General features: G+C 50.3%; 1 protein-coding gene across 9 annotated transcripts in view; it reads right to left on the bottom strand.

Moving 5' to 3' along the window:
* The window catches only part of PREX1 (phosphatidylinositol-3,4,5-trisphosphate dependent Rac exchange factor 1), a 194972-nt gene that overhangs the window by 121750 nt on the left and 48893 nt on the right, over positions 1-24329 (bottom strand). The window contains exons 2-3 of one of the 9 annotated variants that reach the window (XM_067014054.1): positions 20501-20561; positions 18722-18805 (exon numbers count right to left, since the gene is read on the bottom strand). The exons of 7 other annotated variants lie outside the window; for them this stretch is intronic. The gene's annotated coding sequence lies outside the window, so the exon portion shown is untranslated. Of the gene's footprint in view, positions 1-18721; positions 18914-20500; positions 20562-24329 lie in introns of those variants that run through there. One more of the 9 variants, XM_067014056.1, reaches the window with a different exon arrangement.

Genomic DNA, 24329 nt, shown 5'->3' with positions numbered 1-24329 from the left:
TTCCTTTTCTCACTCAACATCACATCTTCCACCTTTACCCACATCAATACGTGCACTTGGCAACGCTGCCGCCCAAACCCCACCCACATGCCTTGGTTCTTAGCCCTGGGGTGCGCCCCAGCACTACTTTAGCCACCAACCAGCACCCGCGTCTCTGGGCGTGAGGACCCTCTCTCACATGCAGAGCAGGCTGCAAAGACAGACGAGGACTGAGGCACGTGAGGGCCTGCTTCCCCGAAGAAGCTTCCTCGAGGGCCCCAGGGGCCCACACTGGTCACCTGCTTGATGACACACCTTTCTCAGCTGGCTTCCCTTCCCTGCCTCACTCCCCAGCTCTGCTATTGGTGCTTCCTGGGGTGAACTCCCAAGGAAACTGCTCGCCCTTGAATCAGTCTCAGGATCTGTTTCCGGGGAGCCCCACACTAAGACCTCAAGTTGTGCATTTCACTGCTGAGCAGATGTAAGTAACCACTATCGGGCTGCAGATGTTTAAGTTGTTTCAAATGTTCTCTCTACAAATGATGCTATGATGAAGAGGCCCACTGGGGCTCAGGTACTCAAGATCCTCTAGGCGCACCTAAGTCTCCTGAGCACAGGTGTGCGAGTTCCTCCAAGTGTACACCTAGGTATGGAATGGTTGGCCGTAGATTAGAGACATGTTCAACTTGCCTAGTTAATGCCAAATGGCTCTCCAACGTGATCGTACCAACCTACACTCCAACCAGCTGCGGATGAGAGTTCCCACTATTCCACACCCAGAACAAGACCCACATGCTCTCATTCGTTCATGCAACAAACATCTGCTGAGACCTGCAAAGTCCCGACATGAGTTCATTGCAACCCCCATGATCAGCTTTCAGGGTAGCTATTTTGGCCGCACTATATAGATGATAAAAACTGAGGCTAATTAGGTGAAGTAACCTAACAGAAGTCACGCAGCCAGAAACCAAGAGAGCCGAGCCTGAGCCCAGGACTGTCTGGCTCCTGCTTGCTGCTGGGAGGAGGGGACCAGACAGGCTGCTCACAGAGCTCCTAACCCAAGTGCCTTCATGGTCCCCAGAGCTCTGAGCTGAACAGGAAGACACAGCATAATTGATTAGTGATGTCTGCCATGGCCATGGGAAGGAGAAGAGTATCAGGGTTGTGTGTTTGCCATGTCCAGCGAGCTCCAACTTGATTGAGAAACCCAGAGGGTGAGAGACACAGGTTTGAGTTCAGACAAAAAGTTGGTGATAAGCCACAGTTCAGAACCAGGTCTCCTGATGCCAGGCCAGCCTTGTGCCCGCCCCACTTTGCCTTAGAGCAGTGGTCCTTGACCAGGGGGGCATGATTGTATCCCCCAGAAGAGATGTGGCAATGTCTGAAGACATTTTTAGTTGTCACAATTGGGGATGTGGGTGCTGCTAGCGTCTCAAGGGTAGAGGACAAGGATACTGCTAAATATCCTACAATGCCCAGGACGGCCTCCACGAAGATGTATCTGGCCCCAGACGTCAATAGTGCCAATGCAGAGAAACCCTTGCCTTAGAAGTGGCTCTTACTGAAACCTAGGAAACAATCCGCTCCCTTCTACAGCCAACAAGATCCTGTAGGATAAGGGCCCTTCCCACTCCACTCGGGCTTACTCTTTCAGGTGCAGCCATGCTCGCTCCTTTTGGTTTCCGGAACACACTGACCCTGTCCTCCCACCCAGGCCTTTGCCGTTGCAGCTCTCTGCCTATAAAGCCACCGCTGCAAGATGTTCAACTGGCAGGGGAGCCCCCTCGTCAAGGAGGTCTCCCTCTTGGACTCCGTATAAAGGAGGGTCTCGCCTCACTCCTCACAGCCGTCTGAACCCTGTTACCCTTCACAGAATCCATCACTATTGGCAGCGCTCTTATCAACTAAGTTTTGTATATATTTGATTGTTCGGTAACATCTTCCCCAGAGAGCGTCCACCCTCTCACGGTGGAAGATGGTTTCGTTCACTGCTGTCCTCTTACACCCAGAACACTGTCTGACACATAGTAGGTGCTCAAGAAACATGTGGAGGAAAGGTGGGAGAGAGGGAGAAAAACTGAGGAAGGAGCCCAGGATAGGCTCCAGAAGTAACAGGTACAAAATTAAAAAGTATATTAATAATAATAATAGATTTACTATTTTTTAGCAATTATTATCATACCTTACACCTTTGGAACTTATTATGTGACAGGTGCTACTTCTAAGCGTTTTACTCCTCAAACAATCCTAGGAGGAGGTAGGTACTATTATTACTGTGCCCATTTTACAGAGGAGGGAACTGAAGCCCAGTGTAGTGAAGAGATTACCCAAAGCCACACAGCTAGTAGGTAGCAGAGCTGGGCCTCCAACCCAGGAAGTCTGGCCTGAGGATGAGTCTCCAATCCATTTCCAACATGCATCCACAGTGAGTAACTGTACACAATAAACCACATAAGCATAAGACAGGTAGCAGCTGCCCTTTGGGGTGCCCCTGGGGGGGCTCCATCTGTCTGGAACCTGTAGCCACAGCCTTGGGAGGATAATTCTCTCCCTGGAGATAAAAAGGAGGGAAAGAGGCCTCGAAGGTACTCTCTGAGACGGATGCCAGCAACCTGATCACTGAGAGGAGAGGGCCCGCCTGCCCCCAAGGACATCCCCGCCTCGGCTGGGGTGACCTCATCAGACATATGGCGAAACCTGAGAGGGCCGGGGGACCGGCTGGAAGTAGGGGAGGTGGGGGCAGGGCAGCCCCCATACCATAACAAGGACAGAGGAAAGGGGGTGCCCTGAAGACCCCAAACCCCTACGTGATCTGGGTGGCCCAGGGTCCAGGGAAGCAGAGTGTCAGAGAATAGCCTTGAATCCAAGTAATAATAATAAAGTAACAATAACAACAGCAGAAGGGGCTTTTTGAGAGCCTACACTAAGCAGCCCCACACAGGCCAGAGTTTGGGAAGACCCCCAAATGTACAGTGACTCCTACAAAGCCCAAGTGCTATGCTCCATCCATTTAAGTTCTGAGCGTTTATCCTACAGGAAAAACTAAATCTCACATGTGGCATCAAGATTTAACTTTAGTATCTGATTTAAAATTCTAATACTTGGGGTTTAGTTGAATTGTCCATCTTGACAAAAGGACATCATGCTAAAAATGGTTTGCAGAAAACCATATAATGATACAGAAAAAGACTGTTAATGTATCTCTAGGGGGAAAAAAGCCAAGTTACAGAAGAGTACATAAAATATAGTCTCATTTTTGGTTAAATAAATTATTTCTACGTAAGCATAGAAAAAAGAAGTATGGAATGAAATACCCTAAACTGTGTGAGAGTATGGCCAAGATTACTAGCTATTGCCCAATATCTGGTCTCTCCTTTTCCAGATTTTAGAATAAAGACTATATTTCCCAGCTTCCCTTGCAACTAGGTGTGGTCCCATTACTAAGTTTGGGCTAGGGAGGTGTAAGTAGATGTATTACATACGACATCATGGAAGTATCCTTGGAGATGATGGGAGGGACAGGCAGGGATTCTCTCTTGCTATCCTCCTTCCTGATGCTTGGATAGCAAATGTGATGCCTGGAGGTCAGGCAGCCATCTTATACCATGAAGTAAAAGCCAGGGCTTGAAGAAGATGGAGCAGCAATACAGAAGGAGCTTATGTCCCTAATGACAGTGGAGCCAACATATCTATCCTGGGCAGCCTATAATTCAGTAAGAAAGAAAATTCCATATCATTTAAGGCACTGTTGTTTGGGTTTTATCACTAGCCATGGAACCTAACTGAGAGTAGAATTAGAAGTAATTTCAATTTTCTTCTTTCTTCATTTCTGTTTTTTTCCAAATTTCTACTTTTAAATCAAAAGTCATTTTGTAACATAAATGTATGGTTTCCTTTTTTAATTTTGGACAGGAGAGGTTACTACACATACCAGGCTCTCACCCCAATTATCGCTTCTTCAGCATCAGGAAGACTAGTCTGCATTTTCCTCCTGGAGGGCATGTGTCCCCGGGTGGAAAGGGTAGTACCCACCGGCAGAGACGAAACCAGACACATGTGAGATGAGAAGTCTGTCCTTCCGCAGTGGGGCCTCTGAACTGCCCACCCCTCCTTCTCCGTGTTGACTCTGGAAACCACCAGGCTCCCCAGGAAGGTGCCCATACTGGCCGAGCCCCCCAGGAGCTGGCCTGGGGCAGAACGTAAGAGCTTCCCCCACCCGCAGCCACTACCACCACCCAGGGCAGAGATTAAAAACCTCTCCACTCCATTCTCCACAAGCACCCCCCTTTCCCCAGGCCTATGCCAGAAGCACAGAGCCACTGGCCCAGAACTAGCTTTCCCAAGAGACCCAAATTTCAGATTTGAGATGTCATCCCCAAGGAAGGTTACCTACTCACTCACAGTCCTACCTAAGAGGACTGAGAGAAGATAACGTTTCTGTTACAACTTCAGACTTCCTCCTTTACCTCACATCTCACATAGCACGTTATGTATCGATAGATCATGATATTTTATGGTAATAGCACAAATATGCTGCCTTGTATTGTGTCTTCAACAGACTTCTGTTTTAGCACTAAAAATGAGCTACAATTGAGGCCTCCCAACCGTTCTGTGAACATCCCAGGCACCGTCCTTACCGTCCCACCTCAGGGCCTTTGCATGTGCTGTTCCCTTTTCCTGGAAGACTCTCTCCAGAAATCTGCAGGGCCCCTTACTCACTTCCGAGAGGCCATCTCCCACCACCCGCTTTAAAGCAGATGCCCACCCTCCCCCCTCCCCCTCTTATCCTTCTCTATCCCCGCTACAGCACTGGCCTCCACCTACACGGATCTCTATCTCTGCTTGTTGCTACGTGTCCCCTGCAACATCAGCTCCAGCAGAGCAGTGGCTTGTTCATATGGCATCCACCTTGCAGGACTGACCAATGCCTGGCACAGAGCAGGTGCTCAGTAAAAAGGGCTTCAGCGGGCAACTGGTGACCAGCCTGCCTATCCGTGGTAACAATTCCATGAGGTATGTTGTGAGTAGCCCCTTTTTAGGAAAAAGGAAACCAAGACATGAATCACCAACGGGGCTCTGAAGTCCGACAGTCAAGCTTTGTGCCTGGAGCCCCACCCTGCCAGGTGCTGAAGTACGGATTAAATGCCACACTGCACGTCAACAATCCATTGCCTAGGGTCTCTCCCCACCCCACGCAGGGACCCCCAATCAGGCTCAGTGTCAGGCTCACAGGAGGTGCCCAGTGAATAGATGAGCATGGAAGGTGTGGGCACTTTTAATTCCATGTCGCCTTGAACAAGAAGAGGCCCCTTCCCGCCAGCCTCTGGCCACAGGCGGTACCATTCCCTGGACCTACAGAAACACTGGGGCCCTTTAAAAATACGGGTGTTGGCCCCAAATACAGAAAGAAAACTCTGCCATCAAAATGATTAAATCTTGATTTAAATGTCTGCAAAGCATAACCTGCATCAGCACATCAAGTACCAATCAGTTCCCCTCATAGCTGCACACACGGGGAGCATGGGCATGTCTTAGTAGCTTTACCACGACGGGAGCCCTGGGCTGGCTCGCCAGGAGCAGACCCTGAGACAAAGATCTGAGACAAGTAGTTGATCTGGGAGGTGACCTTGGCAAACGCAGGCAGGGGAGGGGAGAAGTGGGCCCAGGAAGAGAGGGCAGCCAATACAGGGTATGAGATCAAGCAAGTGGCCAGGGTGGACCATGGGGGCTCAATCCCTTTGAGGCCCCCTGAGAGCCAGAGTGGTCACCTCTGAGTGATCCCCGGGGTGGGGCGAGAGGCGGACGAGGGAGCTGGGGCATTTATACACCCATCCTGTTGGTCACAGGATGGAGGGCAGGAGGCAGGGCGCTAATTCACTGGCACTTCCAGTCTGCCCTGTAAGTGTGGAAGCAGCTCGGTTGTCCAGATAAAGCCACCAGGTGGAGGACTGCAGGTACTGGCAGTGGGAAGTCCAGCTGGAGTGCCCTGAGTGGCTGGAGAGCCAAAAGGAGCCTCCAGAAGAAAGAGGGTTTAGGGCCACCGAGGGTCAGGGAGCGGCTGGGTCTGCTCCAAGGCACAAGGCCATCCTCTGAAAAATGAAGGCTGCACCAGCTGGTTATTGTGACAGAGGGCCTCCCAGATCAAACTGATGTTCTCCTGGTCTGCACTAGGATGACCCTCCTGGTTGTGAAATACTTTGGTGACTGGCAACATCTCTCAGTGTGCGGGAGCTGAGGTCAGAGGAGGCAGCTGAGAAGCCGCGGGCAAGCCCAGTCAGACCTGGAAGGAACTTCGCACAGCGGCTGTGTCATAGGGCATCTGCACATATCCGCCATGAGGCCACAGCATCCAAAGGTCTCCTCCAGCTCTGAGAAACTCTCCCTTCTCAAATGACAGAAGGGTCCTGCATCTCTTAAGGAAGCAGTATATATGAGAAGGGCTGAGCTTCAGAGGTTGGAACCGGCCACCTGGTTCAGATCCTGCCTTTGTCACCTACCGCTGTATGATTTAGACTAGTGACCTCACCTCTCTGTGCCCCATCTATGAAATGGATGGGGATACTAAAGTTAGTGACACCACAGGCTACCATTAAGCTAAAATGAAATACTATAGGCAAAGTGCTCAAACACCAGCTCTACCACTGACAGGCTGTGTGACCTTGAGCAACTCACTTAACCTCTCTCTGCCTCAGTTTCCACCTCTGTAAAATGAGTACACAGGATTCCAATGAGGATTACAGACCCTAACACACACAGCAGGCACTTTGAAAGGTGCCTGGTACAGAGTTAAGTGCTCAATCGAGCATCAGCTGCTATAACTCCACAGCCCCATCTCAAGCTGATAGGGAGATAGACATGAACACACTGTGTTTCTTAAGGAAGCTTCTGGAATTGGAGCAACCCCATTTACAGACCTCCTACTATGCGCCAGAGACTTTTCCATTTATCCTACGTTACGTTGACTTGTTATTTGTCTTTTTCACCCTAAAAACAGTCCTATTATCAGCGGCTTCCCCGGCTCCAGGGTGAGATGAGGGGGAAGGCTTTACAGACCGTATTGTGTCACCACGTCTGCCTGGCACCATGCAAAGCCGTCTGCTGCTGCCACGGCACCTCGCCACCCTGCTCCATCCTCCTGCCAACCACGTGACTTCAGATTCACTGAACTTCTTCCTCGGAGCCTATTTCTTCATCCAAGGAAAAGAGGCAGTTGCTGAGGCGTAAGCACGATGATGCTGCTAAAAACTAACTACGAAGACTTCCTGGTAGAAGTGGCACAGAAGCGGGGCAGAGAGAGGTGGGCTGGACTATACAAGGAAACAGGAACTTGCTTATAATTGTATTCTCGGAGGAGAAGGTTGTCACCAAGGACCACCCACGCCAACAAGCATGACCTGGGGCGTACTGTGTGCCAAACATGGAGCTGGGCACTGGGGACGAAGACATGACCTTGCCCTGGGAGCATCGATTACTCCTGTGCTCACCTGTTTACTAAACGCTCACTGCACACCTACTGTGTGCCAGGCACTATTAGGAGCCAACGACACATCGGTAAATGAACAAATCAGACCGGATCTGCCCTCATGGAGCAGTGGTAAGACTGACCATAAAATTAAATGGCAGGTGGGGATGAGCGCTATGAAGAAAACTAAAGCAAGATGAGGCAACAGAGAGGGATCAGGTGAGGGAGCAATTTCACAGAGATGTTCAAGGAAAGCCTCTCTGAGGAGCCAGCATTTGAGCAGATACTCGGGGACTGAGGTGAAGAAGCCGCTCTGCAGGCATCTGAGGGAAGGGCATTCTAGGTAGAGGGAACAGTCAGTGCAAAGTCCCTGAGGCACATTCAATCCATCTAAGAGCAGCCTAACTAAAATACCTGTCCCTACTCCTGGTCTGTTTTCTTCACAACACCGGTCACTGTGGACATTACGTGTGTCCATTTATCTGTCTATTGTCCCTCTAGCCCACCAGAATATGGGTTCCAGAAAGGCAATGATGTTTTTGTCTACGTCACTATTGTATCCCCAGAGTCTGGGATTGGGCCCAGCACACAGAATACCCTTGACAAATATGTGTTTAATTGACTAATCAACTAATCATCTGGAAAAGACTCCTGCTACCCACCACACAGCTTCTAGGCCCTGAAAAAAGGTGCCCACGAGCTCTGGAGCCCCACCCCATTCCCCACCATGGAGGAAGTTAAAGCAAAAACTGAGTTGCTACAACCTGTTGTGAACAGGTCTGATGCAATAGAGGGGGGAGGGGGGGCCATAGAAGGGAAGCCAACACTCTTCCCCACACAGATCCCACCCCAGGGCCTGGGGCTTGGCCTGCAATCTCCCTGAATTCCTCCGTGATCCGTCATTCCTTCAGCAATGATACACCCAGTGCCTCCAACATGCTACCAAGCTATAATTTACTCTCATGGTTCTCAAATTGGTGGCCCACAGGCATGTTTAGTTTGACCAACAATGGGCTTTGAGGAAATTCAGGCCTAAGTCTGAATATCAGATTTCCCATTAAAATCTCAGCTTCTCTTGGAAAAGCTGACCACAGGTCTCAAAAGCCCACAGAGCCACAGCTGGCTGTAGGAGAGTGGCAGCTACCAAATTTACCCAGGGCAGGTGCTGTTCCTTTTTCACTACCCAACCTCTTGCTACAGTCATCTTCCTACCTAGCCCTGTGGGCATTTGAATGTGAGACCCCGATCCTAGACCTGGCAAATGTGAAGCCTACCGATTCTCCCCATATCGGTACCCAGAGCAGACATCACTGATGGAGCACAGATCTCTTTCCTGCTGAGTCTTCTCTACACTGTTGAGAATCTCTCTCCCGTCGCTGTTTTCACCCACACCCATAACATGATCTGAGATCCTTCCTATTCTAACCTCAACTTCTCCCCCTTCTCCTTTGGGCCCCTCAGCTTTTTTTCCTGAAGAATGGGCTCATCAGAGTGGGATTAGAGCAGGGTATCTCAACCCTGGAACCACTGACATTTGAGCAGATAATTCTTTGCTGTGTGGGCTGTCCTGTGTATTATAGGATATTTAGCAGCATCCCCGGCCTCTACCCTCTAGAAACTAGTAGCAAACCCCACCCTCAGTTGTGACAACCAGAAATGTCTCCAAACACTGCCCAATATCTCCTGCGGGGACAAAGGGGGAATCTCCCCCAGTCAAGAACCACTGTATTACATCATAGTTAAGAAAATATCTCTAGAGCCAAGCCAATCCTGGCTCTGTCATTTACTGGCTGTGTGACCCTGGGCAGCCTCTCTGTCTCAGTTTCTTTCTCTGCAAAATGCAGATACAAAAATGGTACCTGATTGCTAAGGAGTATGGAGTTTCTTCTGCGGGTGATGAAAATGTCCTTAAATTAGATGGGTAGTTGATGGTCGCACAATTCTGTGAATATACTAAAAACCACTGAATTACACACTTTAAGTGGGTAAATTACATGGTGCGTGAATTATATCTCAATAAGCTGTTACACACACACACACACACACACACACACACACACACACACACACGGTATTTTCCTCACAGGGGTATTGTGAGAATTTGATGATTTAGGATAAAGTGCCTTAGTAAGCGCAAAATGAGTCTGAGCCCATATTATCAGCATCAGCCCACAACGATCAGGGGATGCAGATGGGCGGGCAGCTACGAGGAAAAGCCCGCAACGACTGAGACAGTAGTGTCTGGGAACGGGCTCCACTTTGGGTGGTATTTCCCGCCGGAATGTCCCAGACAAAGCAAACCAAGTCACTCGGGGGGGCCCCAGGATGCAGGGTGGGGCGGCTGGACGTCCTGGGGTCCCTGTGCCTGTCTGCGGCAGGACAATGGGTGGAATGTGGTCTCCTCTCCACGGAGCTGACACTTGACATCTGAGGACAATGACTTTCAAGAGGTTTTGTTTTTTCCTCGGTCCAGCTTTTTTTTCCATTTCCCTAAACAATTGTTCCTCGGGCTGGTGGGGGAGCGGTCCCCCCCTGGGCTTGTGAAGAATTGTCTTTGGAGAGTCAGGAAACAATGCACAAAAGTGAGAGAATGTAAAAATAGTGGCACTCAGCGACGGGCCGGGGAGGGGTCTCAGCGTGGAGGTTTCCTCGGGTTTATTTTTCCCAGCGCCTGCTCAGGCCCCAGGGAAGGAATTCAGGCGCTCGAAGAAGCTGCTGACAGCCGTGCCAGTCTCAAGAGCACTGACAATTACTACGCAGATGGAGTTTGGGGTCTTAAATTTAGGGAGTGTCAGCTCTACTCCCACTTCCTCCCACACACTGCCTTAGCCCAGACACCGTCTCCCCCGTCTTGCAGAAAAGGAGACTGAGGTTCTCGCTGGATGAAGCACCAGCCCCAGAGCACACAGCTAAGTGCACAGAGCTGGGATCTGACCTCTGGGCCGCCAGGGTCCGAACACCGGCCTTCTGCTGCATCCGCTGACCTAGTCTTGTGCTCTTAGCTTCCCTGACTGACTACCCACCCACATCCTACTTGTGATGGGGCCACTTTGTTGAAGTCCTCTCCCTTCTAGCTCCACAAGGGCCGTCACCTTTGTCCCCATGGTCCAGCACAGCCTCTGGCCTTCCGGGTCCAGGAGATAAAAGGAGGGAGATGTTGCAAGGGGGGCCTGAGGACGCCAGGAGGCAGAGAGAGGCCCCTGCTGCCCTTGACCACCGAGGTCGGCTGAATAAGGACCCCCCCGGAAGACGTTCACATCGTAATCCCCAAACCTATGAATATGTGACCTTACATGGCAAAAGGGACCTTGCAGGTGTGATCTGGGTAATGATCTTGAGATGGGGAAATTATGGCAGATTATCCAACGGGGCCCTTTGAGGACATAGGGTCCTTAAAAGAGAAAGAAGGAAGCCGGTGAGTGAGTGTCAGGTGATACAGCGTGAGAAAGGCCGGCTATCCCTGGCTGTGAAGATGGATGGGGGCCTGGAGCCAAGGAATGTGGGCAGCCTCTAGCAACTGGAAAGGCAAGTAAATGAACGCTCCCCTAGAGCCTCCAGAGGGAACACGGCCCTGCCAGCAACTGAATTTTAGCCCTGTAAGTCCCACTGCAGACATGTGACCTCCAGAAATCTAAGATAATAAATCTGTGTTGCTTTAAGTCACCAATTTGGTAGCAATGTGCTACAGCAGCAAAGGGAAACTGATACAACCACCCACTTGGAGACACATATAGGGAAGAAAACAAAACCTCCATCACCTCTCCGTCAATAGCCTGACACAATCCTAATACTCCACTGTTCATTATTACGAATACATAATAGATACTATTATGTAGTACAGCTACACAGTTCATACATTTCTATTTAGTCTTATAATTAGTAAGCTGGGGCTTCCCTGATGGTGCAGTGGTTGAGAATCCACCTGCCGATGCAGGGGACACGGGTTCGTGTCCCGGTCCGGGAAGATCCCACGTGCCGCGGAGCAGCTGGGCCTGTGAGCCATGGCCGCTGAGCCTGTGCGTCCGGAGCCTGTGCTCCGCAACGGGAGAGGCCACAACAGTGAGAGGCCCGCGTACCACAAAAAAAAAAAAAAAAAAAAAAATTAGTAAGCTGTGAAATGTCTTCCTTCCCTACCACTGATGGTCTCTACTAACAAATATTCACTAAGGACCGGTGGTCTGAAAACAAAAGTTATCATAAATACAATAATATCAACTCTCCTTAACTACCCAGCTCTATTCAGTTCCTGAATTTAGAACGCAAGAAGCCAGTTAGTAAGATCAGATGTGGGAAACCACAGGATGCCGAGTTATCTGAACTATATGATGCTCACGTTTCCAGTGGAGTAGGACACAAGAACCAGCAGCACCATGAATTAAGTGCTTGCTGTATGCCAACGCCAAGAGTCTATGAGGAGGTGACTGCTGTAGCACTGTTCACAGACAAGGAAGTAGGATCTCTGGTCATTTGCTCAAGGTCACGCAGGCAGGAAAGGACGGAGCCAGTACTGAGCCCAGGCCCATGGAGCTCCAGAGTCAAGAGTCTTTCCCGTGGGACTAGATGGCCTCTTGGGTTCAAAAGGAGGGAGAATTTAGTTGGGGTTGGGGGAGTGGTGTGGTCTGGTGAGATGACCAGGAGTCGGGAGGCCTAGGTCAGTTAGGCATCCCTGGCTGGAGTGACCCTAGGCAAGTGACAAGGGGGGGTCTTTACAAAACGCAAATGTGGTCCCCCATTGCCCTGCCACACTTACCAAAGGCTCCCCACTGTTCTGAGGATAACAACCAAAAAGGCCATGCAGGACCCCACCTCGCCACCACCACCAAGCCTTTAGGCTCTTCAGGCTCTTCCAAAAAGACACCAAGCTTGCTCTTGCCCCTGGGCCTTTGCACATGCGGTTCCCTCCAACCACAACGTTCACTGCCCTCCCTTTACCCAGTTAACATCGATTCACCTTCCCTGCCCTCCCAACCAGGTCAAAGCCCACGTACAGGCTCCAGCAGCTCCGTAAACCCTTCTTAGAGCCCTCGTAGCTCTAATAACCTACGAGATTATTCAGTTCATGCCTGTCTTCCTCACCAGAACTCCTAGAGGTCTTGCTTAGTCACAGTTTTATTCCTGTTTCATTCACTCTGTTTTATTCATAGCTACAGCCCCAGCACTTAGTGCCTGGCACTCAGTACATTTCTGATGAATGAACAGGTGTGAATGAATGAATGAATGAATGAATGAGACATCCCTTTCTCTGGGGCTCAGTTTCCTCATCTATAAAACATGAAGAGTAATAGTGCCAACCACAAGGATCACCATGAGGATTATAAGAAATGATGCACACTAGCTGGGTGATTTGGGGAGACTGACTCCTCTCTGGGCCTCAGTTTCCCCCTCCGCACAGTGGGACCACACAGTGCCCCCTGCTCAGGACCCTCTGACTTAGTTTCCAAATGCAACCCTGCCATGGACTCACTATGTGACCCTGGGGAAGCCGTTCCCATATTCCATCCTCTATTCCCTCTTCTGTGAAATGGGGATAGCAGGGGTTGGATGAGAGGCTCCCTAAGGATCCCCCAGATCTGGAACTGGGGATCAGACCCACACAGTTTAATCCCCCCACACCCTGCCAGTAAAACAAGCCCCACCACAGACCGACAGGTCTGACAGGTCACCAGAGATTTTTCCAAGCGAGTCTTTCAACAGCTCCTTTCCTGGGGGACTCAACCACCACCCAGAGACCCCAAGAGGGAGGGGAGAGGAGGGGAGGGGGAGGCTTTGGTTCAAGACCCCACCTACCAGCGGGAGAAGGTGCATAAGTGTTAACTGCGGCTTCCTCTTCTGTAAACAGAGATTCAAACACCTGCCTCAGGAGATGAAACAGTAATGGACCTCAACTTCGGCATCGTGCCAGAGTGAGGCCTCGTGAAATGCCAGCACTCACATCCCCGTCACTGATGTTATTTTTATCTGTCAGTGCGTGATGACAGAAGAAACCCCACCCCCAACACACAGATCACAATGTATTTTCCTGGGATCTCCCCGAAACTGGGTGTCTCACTCTACTCCAACCACACTGGCTAATCTGCCTTTTCCTGTAACACGCCAGGTTTATTCCCACCTCAGGGCCTTTGCACGTGTTGTTCTCTCAGTCTGCAAGGCTCCTCCTCCAGGTTATTACAGCATAGGACACTCTCTGCCACCACACCTTGCTTTAATTCTCTATAAGGCAGTTATCACAATCTACATGTTATTTTATACACTGACGAGTGGTCCTTCTCTCCATGGAAGGCCAGCTCCACGAGGGGTGGGATTTCTGTGTGTCTGGTTCACTACTGTCTCCACGGCACTTAGACTGGTACAAGGCAGATATAAGACGCTGAAAAAATACTTACTAAGAGAAGAAAGGAAGGGAAGTTACATAAGCCCCTGAGCCTTCGTTTCTACAGGATAAATAAGAGCCTCTTTCTCTTAGGTTTCTTTGGGGGATTAAAGGAAACGTTACATATAATATAAAGTGCTTAGCACAGGGAAGAGAACACAATAAAAACTCAGATTTTAAAAAATCACAGGTAAAAAAATAAATAAATAAATAAATAAAAAATCACAGGTGTCCATCAACAGGTGAATGGATCACAAATTGTAGTGCATTCACACAGTGGAATACAACTCCACAATCAAAAGAAAAACTGCTGACACACACGACGACATGGGTGTGTCCTAAAAACACTGCCTGAGCCAAAGAAGCCAGACACAGAAGGGTATATCCTGTGGGACTGCAGTTCTACAAAAGCCAACAAACTGGCAAAATGCATCTTTGATAACAGAGGTTACCAAAATGGTTATTTTTCTCATCAAAAAACCAAAGACATTACTTTTTCTCTCCCAAGGGCATGAAGTGACCTCTGGGGTGAGTACACGTTCTAGAACTTCACCTGGTGAAGCACAAGTAAAAAGTCATGGAGATGTGCACTTAAGACTGTGTACTTTAATGGATGTAATTATACCGCTCTAAAAATTATTCCAAACTTTTTATTTTCAGCAAACGGATGGAAAGGAAACTGTTCCCATCCACCCTGGTTCATCCACCTGCCCACACGTGAGTCTCCCAGGCTCTGGCAGCCAACACGTCCCTCTGGCTTCAGGCAGACCGGACCCTCACCCACACGGCCCTGGCTTCGGTGGGACCTGTTGCCAAAGAGACAAGCCGCCCTCCACACACACCCCTTCACTGCCCCCCGTGGCCCAGCTTCTGAGAAGATGCAAGAACAGAAAGACTGTCTGCTCTGAGGTGCTGAAGCAGAAAGATCAGGGTGGTAGTGCAGGGGAAGGGGGAGCTGGGAGCAGGGAGGGGTCCCCACTGAATGAGAAGTGCCTTGAATACTGTGGGAGGATCCTATCCAGGTACTTGACAGGTGTCCCCCACCCACCATGGGCAGAGAGACATCCACAAACGTTTGCTGTACAGTTGCTGAGGGGGCACCTCCAGGAGCCCCAGCTGTGGGCACGCCCCGCACATCACAGTCTATCACAAGCCACTGCATGGTGCTTCCCTATTTAAAACCCTCCCACAGCGCCTACCACTCTCAGGATAAAACCACACTCCCAACGGCAGCCTTCAAGGCCCGACACCACTTCGCTTCCTAACCCCTCTGACTTCCTTCTCCCTCCTCTCCTCCCACACGGGCCCCCGTGATGTTCCAGGAACATACCCAGCAGGCTCCCGCCACGGCGCCTTTGCACTGGCTGTCCCCTCTGCCTGGAACACCTGTCCCCAGGTAGCCACACACTCATTTCCGCCCCTCCTTCAGGTCTTCGCTCAAACATCTCCACATCTCCTCCTCAGGGAGGTCCACCTTGACCACTCCTTCCCAGGACCCCACTGCCCTTACCTTGCTTCATTTTTTTCCACAGCACTTATCACCTACTAACGCTACAGACTTTTCTTCCTTAATATCTTCGTGGTCTAGCTTCACTGTAAACTCAATGGGGATGAGGGCTTTTGTCTGTCTTGTGCACTGCAGCATCCCCAGCACCTGGTACATAATACATGCCCAACAAATTGCTTATAGGCACAAGGAGGTAAGCCAGGGGCTTATCACAGGATTGACTTTCCTATAATTTTCTGCCTCATCTCAATCCTTTTCAATGTTATGAGCATGTGTTGTCTCTACAATTTAAAATTAAGGCACAACTAGAAGTCTGGTTTTAAAAGCCAAGTGAGGGCAATCCCTAGGTCAGGGGGTCTGATGTCCAAAGGGTGGTGTAAAAGTGACCCGGGGAGCTTTTCAAAAGACACATTTGTCCAGGAAGTGCTAATCTGATTCAAGAGATATGGGAAAGCCAGGGAACTTGTACCTTTGTAGAAGCTCCCAGATACGCTGCAGGGATCAAGGGAGCGTGGCGAACTCAGGAGCAGGCAGGCAGTCAAGGAGGGCTGCTCAGAGGAGGAGGACAGAGAGGATCCTGACAAACAGCCAAAATCAGACTAAGCCGATTCCTGGGCACTGCTCCTCACAGACTCCAATGCAGTGGGATGGGTGGAGCCCGGGCATCTGCATTTGTAATACACTTTCCCAGGTGCCTGGGGCAGGCACTGAAGTTTAGGAAGCGCTGGTGGAGTCTAATCTTCTGGTTTGAATGTGTACAGTTGCCTTTCAAGGCGAAACTTAATAAAATCACAATAAGAAAACTGGAAAACATGCATTCCAACCACACCCACTGCTAATACTGTGTGTCACTTTCAATGGTTCTTTCTGTGCACTTCTGAAAGCACAGATGCCAACACAGGCTGGACATAATCAGGCGTGTCACCTCGTCTGTCTGCGGCAGCTAGACAAGGGGGGATGCCTGGTCACCTTACCATTTCCCCATTTGGGGACATTTAGGTTGTTTCCAACGTTGAGCTCTCACACACGGTGCTCTGATGAACATCGTGGCACATAAGTGTCTGGGGGTTTCCCCCATGCTTAGGACTTTTTCTCGGACTCCGTTTTCAGCGTGCGATCCGGGGATCCCAGGGCATCATGTTTGGGAGGTTCCTGAAAACTCTGCTAAATGTTTCACCAAAGAGTCTGCACCAATTTACTGCCCCTAAATGATGCCCAAGGCCACAAGTAGAGCCTTATCAGAGGTGCACCCCACCACCTTACAGAGGAGGAACCGAGGCCCAGAGAGCAAAGTGTCCGTGGCTAACGCTCTCTGGAAACTGACTTTATGCTGGAATGCAGTTCTGAGTGATTCACCAACATGAATTCCTGTGACCCTCACCACGACCCTGTGGGCTGGGGCTGGTGACCACGTACTGGCCTGCAGTGAGCGCTCAGTAAGCGCGTTTCATCACCGTCATCATCACCTGTACTCAGTTTTCCTATAAAAGTGATTTGTCCACTTTTTTGGATTTCCTTCCCATTTAGGTCACGACAGAGTATTGAGTAGAGTTCCCTGTGCTATACAGTAGGTTCTCATTAGTTATCTGTTTTATACATAATATCAATCGATAGTGTATATACGTCAATCCCAATCTCCCAATTCATCCCCCCCCACTTCCCCCTTGGTATCCATACGTTTGTTCTCTACATCTGTGTCTCTGTTTCTGCTTTGCCAATAAGTATAGCTGATTCACTCTGCTGTACGGTAGAAACGAACACAACATTGTCAAGCAACTCTACTCCAGTAGAAATTAAATAAATGGAAAAAAAAAAGATTTGTCCAAGCACATTTTGAGCAAAATCAGGGTTCCAGGAAGCTGGCTGGGTTCTCAGGTGGCACAGGAGATGGCCTGGCAGGGCACCCACACCCCCGAGAAGGGACAAGAGGTCATCAGTCTACAACCTGTGGCAGAGGCGTTCCTGGTGACAAGCCAGCCCTGGTCCCTGCGACACTGGGTGACATGTATCCGGGGGCACGGCTGGACTCTGCCTGCTGAAGAGATGCCCAAGCCCGTGGCCCAGGGCCTGGGGCCAAGTCCTCGGGACGGCAGAGAATGAATGACTGAAGGAGGGCATGAGTCTGCAGAGACAGCAGCGGGCGAGGTGGTGCCCCTGGAGAAGAGCGCCCCAGTGCCCCGAATCTCACCCTGACCACCAGCCGCAAGCCAGGCGACACAGACCCAGGATCCCGTACTCAGCTCCACACAAACAGCCCAGTTCCCTCTTTCTCTTCGCGGAACTTCCCGCCGCATCGAGCTAAAAAGGAAGTCAGCTTCCCAGCGGGAGGAATGGCGACAGCAACACAAATCGTTTCACATCTGCTGAAGAAAGAGGAAGAGGCTGCTCGGACTGGCCGAGGGCTCGTCTGGCCACCGTGGTCCAGCCAGGGATGACCACGTGGCAGCATGCCAGGGCAGATGGAGAAGTGGTCTGGAGAAATCAAACAAGTCTACTCAGAGACTGTGTCCGTAGGTGGGTCACTCACCACCTTCAGTGGCCTTGGTTTTCCTCATCTGTAAAATGAGTCAAATGGTGCCTACGTGCCAGGGCTACAACGATGACTTAAATAAGAGAATACCTGTGAAGCACTTACTCAGGGCCCAACACACAGCATATGCTCCACAAATGTCCCTCATGATGATTAAGTTCAAGCTTTTCATCCTGGTGGACTGCAGTTGTCAGGGGGTGGGGCGGACAAAGGGAGCCCAGGGAGGGGGGGCGCTGGCATGAGTCCAGGTGGAAGATGATGGTGGACTCGACCAGGGTGGTGACGTGGGGGTGGGAGAAACGGTCAGATTCTAGATGTACTTCGAAGGCAGATACCATAGGATTGTGCTAATAGATGGGATGTGAGAGGTGAGAGAGGGGAGAGGAGGCTGACTCCCTGGTGCCTGGCCTGAGACACGGGCAGGATGGAGGTCGCTTTTACTGAGACAGGAAATACTGTGGTTTGGGCATGGGGGGAGCATGCAGAACAAGAGTTGAATTGGGGACATTTTAAGTGTCTCTCATGCAAGCTAGTCTGGCAAGAGAGACAGATGGTCAGCAAAACATTGCACAGCGTGGACCCAACGGCAATCGTGTTGAGTGCCAGGAAGCAGGACTGGGCGAGGTGACCCAGGCAGGGGCATTCAGGGAAGGCTGCCTGGAGGAGGCACAACCAGAGCTAAGGCAAGAGGGTTGAGGAGCCAGGGACGCGAGGGAGGTGGTGAAAGCTGCTACCTCTGTGTGTTCTCCACTTTCCCCATTGCTTCACCTCCCACTTCTCACCCGGTGGCGAAAGAGTCCAGGAACGAAGGCAACATGGCTTCTGTGGCTGAGCTGTGGGGTCAGACAGAGTGAGGTCAAATCCCAGACTCACCTCTTTCTCGTTGTGTGGCCTTGAACTGGCAACTTCACCCGGCTAGGCTTCAGTTTCCTCATTTCTGAAAGGGGGTGACTGTCCCTGCTTGTGGAGAGGGGCGGTGTGAAGCTCTGGAAACCCAGAGAGGGTTGCCATCCCCCTGCCCCGCCATACGGCGTGCCTCCCCCTAGGCTCAGTGAAAGCTCCTTTGTCAGGGAGGCTGCGGGACCTGCAGGGCTAAAACCACAGCCGGGAGCACTGGCTCCAGGGGAGCCTCCTGCCCCCTGCGGCCCTGGCAGGTCCTGCTGGGATTTTCCGTCAGTTCAAAATGGGACTCTCTGAAAATGCACAGCTTCCTTGGGGCTGGGGCGTTTTTTTTTCCAGTGAGGCTGTATTTAGTCTTAAATTGCTGTGCAGGGCAGCAGGGGCCACAGCCCTTTGGGGAAGAGGAGGGGGACTGGTCAGCGGGCAACCAGAACCCAATGTCTCCTCAGCTTTGGGGACACAGGATGCCCGCGGGCCAGCTCCTCTGCAAGCCAGCTGCCACATTCTCGCTCACACCCACTCTGCAGCCCAGAACACACTGCTTCTGCATCCGTGATAACCGTACGAAATCAGTCACGCACTCGCTCACTCAGCAAATAACACATTTAGCACCTACTAAGGGCCAGGCACTATTCTGGGCCCTGGGGATAGAACAATAAACAAAACAGGATGCTCCCACTGTCAGAGAGCTGATGGATGAGACACAGGCAATAAACAACAATATACTAAGCTTTACGAAGAAAACTCAGGAGCAAAGGGAGATATGAAGCAGGGGCATGGGTGCTATTTTAAATGCAGTGGCCAGGGAAGGCCTCCCTGATCAGGGGACGTCCAGTTGAGACCCTGAGGAAATGAGGAAGTGAGCCGTGGGGTACCAGGGGAGAGCATGGCCCAGGCAGTAGGGACAGCAAGTGCAAAGGCCCTGAGGCAGGGGCCAGCCTGGTGTGTCTGAGGAACAGCAAGCAGACCACTGTGGCTGGAGCAGAGCAAACAGGTGAGTAGAAGGACTAGGCAAGGTGACCTAGGCGGGGATGGGTCATGGACTCGGGCAGAAAGGTAAGCAGGAGCCGGACCATGCAGGTTAAGGAGACGGACTGTGTTCTAGGCGTGATGGGCGAGGCCCTGAGGAAGAAGGTCACCCAGCACCTTGGACGAGCAAGGGTAAGACCCTACTCCTCAGTGCTGGGGGGTGAGTAATGCCCCATTTCCCCTAGGCCAGTGCAGAGGACTCCGCGGCCCCCTTGGGGCCTTCCCCTCCCTGCCACAAGCCTCATTTGTCCCCATCTGTAAAACAGAGATGCAAGCCCTGCCCAGCCTCCTGTAGGGGCCCAATGAGGAACATGCTGAGACATTGGCACTGGAGGCTGGGGCATCCCAGACCCCAGCCTCACAGCTGCTCTGACCCCTTTGCCCCCTAGAACAAACCTCCCAGGTTCCAGTGTGTGACAGAAATGCTGGATCCCCAGGGACCCAACCCCCCTCAGACAGCCTGAAATAGGCTCTCTGAGAGCTAAGGTGTCCAAGGAGGTGGTGCCTGGCAACCAGGCGCCTGCCTAGCAACGGTGCGCTGGAATGGCAGCCGGACTCCATGGCAACCGGCAGCTGGGGCCTGAAGGCTGGGCACTGCTTCAGAGGGGGAGTCAATGGGGAAGGGAGGGTTCCCAGGCTCCTCTCTAAAGCGGCGTGACTCATGGGCCCTCAGAAAAGCCAGCAGGCACCGCTTGCAGTACTGGAGGCCCAGGCTTCACTCACCTGCCTAGCACTGGATCCCAGAGTGGTTCACTTTGCTTCTCTCCAGAAGGAAGACCAACACCTACCCCATGCGGACACGTGAGAATTCAGCATTAATAAATACTAATAAGAACAGCAAGCATATACAGGGAGCACTGCCTGTGTGCCAGGCTCCGGGCTATGTCTTTTTTTTTTTTTTTTTTTTTTGCGGTATGCGGGCCTCTCACTGCCGCGGCCTCTCCCGTCGCGGAGCACAGGCTCCGGACGCGGACGCGCAGGCCCAGCGGCCGTGGCTCACGGGCTCAGCCGCTCCGCGGCACGCGGGATCCTCCCGGACCGGGGCACGAACCCGCGTCCCCTGCATCGGCAGGCGGACTCTCAACCACTGCGCCACCAGGGAAGCCCCGGGCTATGTCTTTTATGTGCTGCTATCTCATTTAATTCTCCTGAGGTAGGTGGTATTCTGATTAATCCCATTTCACAGATGAGAACACTGAGGCACAGAGAGGGACAGCATCACACGCAAGTAGAGAGGGGCAGCGCCAGCGAGGCTGACCTCCACGCCAGGCCTCTCACCCATGCCACCATCCTGTCTCTGGTGTGTAAAGGGCCCGGGGTGCTTCTCTCACCCACTAGCCCAGTCAGCAAGTGTCTCTACAGCATTAATAATGATGGTAATAATAGTTGCTAATGTTTACTGAGCATGTTGTATGGTCCAAGCACTCTTCTAAGCACTCGACCGCATTGGCTCACTTTATCCTCACAAACTTGCACGGTGGCCGTTATGAGCATCCTTTTTTACAGAGGAGCAAACCAAGGCCCAGGGAGGTAAAGAACCTGCCTAAGAAGGTGAACTAAGAAGTGGTGAAACTGTAGCAAAAATGCGGGCATCCGGACACCAAAACCCGCCAGACGACACTAGGCACTTAGCAGGTGTTCGAGAATCACAACCCGGGTCTGAATTTGGAAAAGCCTCCAAGTCCCCAGTTCTCTGACTCTCCTGATTCCAGCCTGAGGCCCAGGGATCCTGGCCACACCCCACCATTATACTTTCAGTGGACCCCAACCTCAAGAAGCCACGCAGAAGGCTGCTGACCCAGTGTCCCTATTCATCCCACTCCTGCCACCCAGAATTATCTACAGATATAGCTACTATGAGGAAATGCATGGCCCCTTAATGTCACGTTACAAATATCTGAGAACAAACCATGACAGTGTAGAGCCGGGTGGGGAAGTGAGAACTGAGATGCTGACGAGGTCTCCGCCCTCAGCCTCCAGGCAGCCAGAACCACAAACAATGAACTCTGATGTAACATAGGCTTGAGGTCACAGCAAACCCAAGCTGTTATGGCCTGGGGCCAGCAGCCTCACCTACCTACCTCTCTGAGACTCAGCTTCCACATCTGTAAAATGGGCATAATGAGAGTTTTACCCTACAGTGGCAAAGATCTGAGGAGAGATCATGGACCAGGGGCTCAGAATAGCACCAAAAACAAAGCTCTGAGAGGAACTTCTATTGCTCCATCAGCAGCAGCAAGATTACCAGTAGGTCAGATCCCACAGCCAGAGGTGCCCAAGAAGTCTACACCAGGGACTACAAATACCAGAAGCCATGCAAGAAGGGTGCACGAGTGAAGCTGGCCAGGTGAAGGACAAAAGGGAGAGGGTAGGGACTGTGGCAAACTGGACAGCAGATGCTCATCTAAAAGGGCGGCCGCTACTCCGCTCCAATCAGCTGTCACCAGGCAGAAATAGAGGCAGGTCTCTCTGGTTTCCAAGAGAAATTGGAAATCTACATATTTGTAACAATTCTTCCAACTTTTAAAACCCTGTGCTAACTAAATCTAAAACGGGGCTTCCCTGGTGGCGCAGTGGTTAAGAATCCGCCTGCCAATGCAGGGGACACGGGTTCAATCCCTGGTCTGGGAAGATCCCACATGCCGCAGAGCAACTAAGACCGTGCACCGCAACTCCTGAGCCCGCGTGCCTAGAGCCCGTGCTCGGCAACAAGAGAAGCTACCTCAAGGAGAAGTCCACGCACCGCAATGAAGAGAAGCCCTCCCTCGCAGCAACTAGAGAAAGCCCGCAGGCGGCAACAAAGACCCAATGCAGCCAAAATTAATTAAAATAAATAAATTTTCAAAAAAATAAATTAAAAAAATAAAATGTACATGGAAAGGCAAAGAAACTAGAATAGCCAAAACAATTTTGAAAAAGAATAACAATGTTGGAGGGTTCACACTACCTAAATTTTGAGAATTACTATAAAGTTACAGTTGTCAAGACAGTACGGTACTGATGAAGTTCAGACACATAGATCAAAGGAATGGAATATAGTCCAAAAACAGACCCACACAAATACGGCCATTTGATTTTTGATGAAGGTGCAAAGGCAATTCAATGCAGAAGGGATAGTCTTTTCAACAGATGGTTCTGGAACAACTGACATTATATGCAAATTAATGAATCTCAACCTAAGCTACACACTTTACATGAAAGTTAACTCAAAATGGATCAGGGGGATCAAAATGTAAAACTACAGAACTTTTATAAGAGGACATAAGAGAAAATCTTTGTGCCCCGAGGTCAAGCAAAAAGTTCTTAGATATGACATTAAAAGCAAGATCTATAAAAGAAAATAAATGATATGTTAAAATTTAAAACGTTTGCTATGCCAAAGATACTGTTAAGAGAATGAAGAAACAAGCTACAGACTGGGAGAAAACATTTGCAAATGACATCATCTGACAAAAGATCTGTATCCAGAATATAACTCTAAATTCTACAGTAAGAAAACAAACAACCCCCCCCCCAAATAAAATGGGTACATGTCCCCAAAGAGGATATATGGATGGTATATTTGCACATGAAAAGATATTCAACATCATTAGCCATTAGGGAAATGCAGATTAAAACCACAATAAGATACCACTATCTTCTATGGGAATCGCTTAAAGAAAAAAAACCAAAAACCTGATAATACCAAGTGCTGGCAAGGATGTAAAACCACAGGACCTCTCAGATATTGCCATTGGGAATGTGAAACGGCACAGCAACTTTGGAAAACAGTTTGGCAGTTTCTCATCAAGTTAAACACCCACTTAGCATATCGCCCCACTCCTGGGCATTCACCCTTGAGAAATGAAGACTTCCGTTCACGTCAAAACCTGTACACAAATGTTTATAGCAGCTCTATTTATAATTGTCATAAACTGGAAACAATAGGTCCTTCGACAGATGAATGGATAAACAAACTGTAGACTATCCAAACAATGGAACATGACGCAGCAATGAAAAGGAACAAACTCTGGAAACACACAGCGCCGTGGATGAATCTCAAAGGTCTTATGTTAAGTGAAATAAGCCAGTCTCAAAATGCTACGTGCTGTGTGCTTCCATTTATATGGAAGATATACGTTCTGGAAAAGGCAAAACTATAGGGATAGAAACCAGATGAGTATTTTTCAAGGGTTGTAGGTGTGTGGAGGGGGTGACCTCTGGGTGGCAGCACTAGAGAGTTTTTTGGTGGTGACGGAACTGTTCTATATCCAGTAGTAACGTGACTCTCTAAGTGTGTTAAATCTCATAAAACTCTACACCCCCCAAAGTCATTTTTATTGTATATAAATTTTTAAAATTAAATCTTCGAAAGTCTTGCATTGGGTATCAGTATGAACTTGGAGGGTTTTTTTTTTTAATGTACAGTCGCTCCTCCATTACCACAGGTTCTGCATCTGAGGACTCAACCAACTATGGATCAAAAATATTCCCCCAAAATTCCAGAAAATTCTAAAAAGCAAAACTTGAATTTGCCACGCACTGGCAACTATTTACATAGCATTTACATTGT

The sequence above is a fragment of the Kogia breviceps genome, chromosome 14 (genome assembly GCF_026419965.1).
Source record: "Kogia breviceps isolate mKogBre1 chromosome 14, mKogBre1 haplotype 1, whole genome shotgun sequence".
Lineage (NCBI taxonomy): Eukaryota > Metazoa > Chordata > Mammalia > Artiodactyla > Physeteridae > Kogia > Kogia breviceps.
Note: the sequence above shows the minus strand (reverse complement) of the source record. Positions and strands in the feature narration are given on the sequence as shown.